This window comes from Triticum aestivum, chromosome 4B, assembly GCF_018294505.1.
Source record: "Triticum aestivum cultivar Chinese Spring chromosome 4B, IWGSC CS RefSeq v2.1, whole genome shotgun sequence".
NCBI lineage: Eukaryota > Viridiplantae > Streptophyta > Magnoliopsida > Poales > Poaceae > Triticum > Triticum aestivum.
Genome location: NC_057804.1, coordinates 285,261,324 through 285,265,177, shown reverse-complemented (window position 1 = coordinate 285,265,177; position 3,854 = coordinate 285,261,324). Strand labels below are relative to the sequence as shown.

The 3,854-nt window shown below is 42.8% G+C and overlaps 1 long non-coding RNA gene across 1 annotated transcript; it reads left to right on the top strand.

Moving 5' to 3' along the window:
- The first annotated feature begins 1,687 nt into the window (after positions 1-1,687).
- LOC123092000 (uncharacterized) lies at positions 1,688-3,594 on the top strand. The gene is made up of 2 exons (XR_006444023.1): positions 1,688-1,950; positions 2,128-3,594. It is a non-coding gene; the product is annotated as an uncharacterized lncRNA (long non-coding RNA).
- Positions 3,595-3,854: the final 260 nt, after the last annotated feature.

Sequence of the window (3,854 nt, the reverse complement as noted above, 5' to 3'; positions counted from 1 at the left end):
GCAGAGCATCCTTCAATCATCCCCATGGACACCACACTAACTCATCAAGCACCAAGTAGACCCATAACAAGAGCTCGTGTACGTGCCATCGAAAGCGTGGTGAACTCACTCCTCTTCGAGCTTCACATGAATATAGATGGAACTTGGTTGCTACCTCATCATGGAACATTGTGTATCATTAGGCACTAGGACAACCCCCAACATGGAGCTAAGGAACCTCACCAAGTCCACGAAGAAGCACGGGAAGGCTGCATGGAAGATGAAGACCAGTATCAAGAAGGAGACGCGCTCAGGCGAGCCCGTGCGCATGGCCCTTGTTGGACCATGTGCACACGGACCATCCGAAGAGATACTAGACATACGTCATGCGCACGGGCCTCCAGGAAGCCGTGCGCATGGGCCTCCAGGACGCCGTGCGCATGGGCCTCCAGGACTCCATGTCCACGGGCCCCTTCGTTGTAGCTTCCTGGGCACCCCGTACCCACGGGCGTGTACCGTGCACACGGGCCTTCCAGCGGACATGGCTGAAGTTGACTGTTTTGCCCCTCTCTTCGTCCCTCACCTCCAGCCACCTATATACCTCGCTCTTAGACCATTTGTTAGGATTAGCAAAGTGTATGATATGATCTATAGGGAGCTTTGCTCATCTACCACTCCTCTTGGAGATCAAGACCTCTTAGGAGAAGATCCCCAAGTGGATATCAAGACCTCGTCTCGGAGAAGACTATCATTAAGACCTCATCTCCTTTGGATTTGAGAAGAACCTTTACCTTGTGCTATTTTCCCTTGATTGTTCATGTTATACTTGTGGATCTCATGTATACTATTCTAGTGGACGAGGGATTTGGGTTTGTTTGAGTGGTTCCTCTTTTTGTTCTTGTTGTTCTTCCCTTTTCCCCCTCCAAGTGCGAAAAGATCATGAACTAGGGTTCCACCTTACAACACAAGGGGTCGGGCGTATGAGGACCTTTACCAATGCTTAGACACGAAGGAAGGCAAAAGGAACATCTATAAGATGGCTAAGATCCGAGAGAGGAAGACTAGCGATGTCGACCAAGTCAAATGCATCAAGGACCGAACAGATCAACTCCTGTTGAAGGACAAAGACATTAAGCATAGACGGCGGGAGTACTTTGACAAATTGTTCAATGAAGAGAATGAGAGTTGTACCATTGAACTTGATAACTCATTTTATGATACCAGCAGACATTTGTGCGGCGAATCCAGAAGTGTGAGGTGAGGGAGGCTTTAAGAAAGGATGAAGCAGGCATGTTCGACGGGACTGGACCTAGCCGCGTCACCCTCCGTCATCTCGAGCCTAATAGGTGATGAATATGTGGCGTTCAAGTAGATGAATGTGAGTGTCAACATTAACTCGACCGTCCTTTGCTGTAGTGGGCAGTGGCGGAGCTTCATGGAGGCCAAAGGGGGTCACCACCCCCACCCTCCTCTAAAAGTGTAAATAATATTTTTACTAGGTATACTAGCTATCAAAAAAGAGTATACTAGTCGCCAAAAGAGCTACCTCAGCACCAAGCCGTCCAGGAGTGGCTACATACTGGCGACTACTAGTAAGACTAGGGTGCGTTTGGTTCATTGGATGTCCCTTGTGAGACAAAGATAGCCTTGTTTTAGGGTGGATGCCACCCGTTTGGTTCAAGGATCAGGAATGATGAGGGTTGTTGGGGATAGCCAAGATTCCTGGAATATTCGTCAAAATGAATGGCTATGGCCAGCCGCAGAAAAGTCACGGTCGTCGCCAACCACCTTTTTTTAGTCTCACCCCGAATCGTTTTTCTCTCCTCCCACCCCTGGTCGAGCAGAAAAATTATACTCTCTCTCCCCTCGTTTCTCTTCTTAGTGATGGCGTTGCCAGATCGGCAAGCAGCAGCCGGACCAACAACAGAGTCGTCGTCGGCGGCGCCGACGGCGGCGAATGGATCCATGCACGTACGCACCCTCTCCTCTCTTAGGCGTGGGGGGGCTCGCTTATGGGTGGGCGATGACTTATGGTGCAGACCTGATTGCGCCGACGGTGGCCTCATGGCGCACAAGAGCTCTTTTGTGGGTTCACGATGCCGATTTTGTCCGGTCTTGATATGTCTCTTTGTGCCTTATATGTTTCAGGCACGACCTCAAGCTCTACTACGCCTTCAACGAACAAATCTTAATGGACCCTGATAAATGTCACACGTGTGGCATGAAGCAATTTCGCCCACACGTGTGAGGGCTGAAGGAGGTCAGGCTAAACGCTCTTCTAGCCACCCATTGTGAGACGTCGGTTTTTTTATTTCTTTCACACATGCACGCAAACAAGGACAAAAACAGATGATAGCAGTAAGAATCTTTTACGTTTTCCAAACTTTAAAATATTTTATCTCTTAAATAGAAAATCTGATTAAAAATATGTTTTCACCATTAAATCCGCCGTGACAACGTCATCGAAAGTAGATCCCATATCGATATGTTTTGACGATATTTTTTGGTGGTAAAAAGTTGCCATGTATACAGCGCATAAATTGTCATGGTGTTTACACTAAAAATGCCATGATATGTTTCAAAAACTTTTTCTTCTAAAAGTAAATTTTGACATGTTATAAAAAGGATAATTAATAAACTAAACTTGCCATGAAGAATTACTAAAATTTGCCATGATCCATGAAATAATTTTGACATGGTTCATAATTAAAAATAAATTCGTCGTCAATTACTTTAAAAATGCATAGTCAGTGACTCAAATTTGCCATGAATCAGAAACTAAAATTGACATGGTGAATTACTTAAATTTTCCATGATACATGCACTACAATTTGCCAGGATTCATACAAAAAAATTCCATGCTCAAAATACTAGAATTGCCATGGTCAAAATACTAAAATTGCCGTGATCTATAAACTAAATTTGCCATGATCCATGAATTAAATTTGGCGTGGTTAATTACTAAAAATTGCCATAGTCAATTAATAAAATTTGCCATGAAAAGTAGTTGAAATGCAATGGTAGCTTTAAATCTAGAAGAAAAAAATAAATGAAACATATCATAGCAACTTTATTGTAAACACTAGGTAACTTCATTGTAACATCATGGCAGCTTTTGGCCCAAAAAAAGGTCATTGAAACATATCAATATGGGATATAGTTTTGAAGTTCTCTTCGAGACCGGTTTAACGATGAAAGCGGATTTTTAATTAGATGTTTTACTTAAGCGATGAAATATTTTTTAAATCCAAACATCAAAAAAGTTTCGCTGATGTCATCTGTTTGATGCGACAAAATGGATGGTAATGAAGATTCGTGCCACACGTGTGACACTTATCATTTGGGATCTTAATTTGTATGAGGTAGTCATGTACCAAATAATTATCTATTGTGACAAGAGATAGCACTCATTAATATACTGCACTGAATACGCAAGCAAGTATCAGCAAAATTTATAGGGGTGATGCGTTGTGCACGTCTTTGATTATAATTCTTCAGTGAAAATGCTTCAGGGCCATAGCAGTTTTTTTTCTAGTTTAAATGATTTCTAGATTGTTGTAGATAATATTGTCAAATGGGTGGTTTTGAAAGAAAAAAAATTGATTTTACAGAATATGTATATGATGTTGAAGGTTAGTTTAATTACATGAATACTCACAGGCATATTTTTTGCTCAAATTGCTCGGATAAAGGGTAATCTCATCACCCGAAAAAAGAGGTTATCGCAACAACCTATCCACTACTTGTCCCTCGAACCAAACGGATATACTGTTATCTCGAGTAAATTGCTGAAAGCCACCACATTTGTGGCACGCATACTCCAAAACCACCACTTTTGCCAGAAGTTTCAAAAAACCATCACTTCCGCGGCAAGT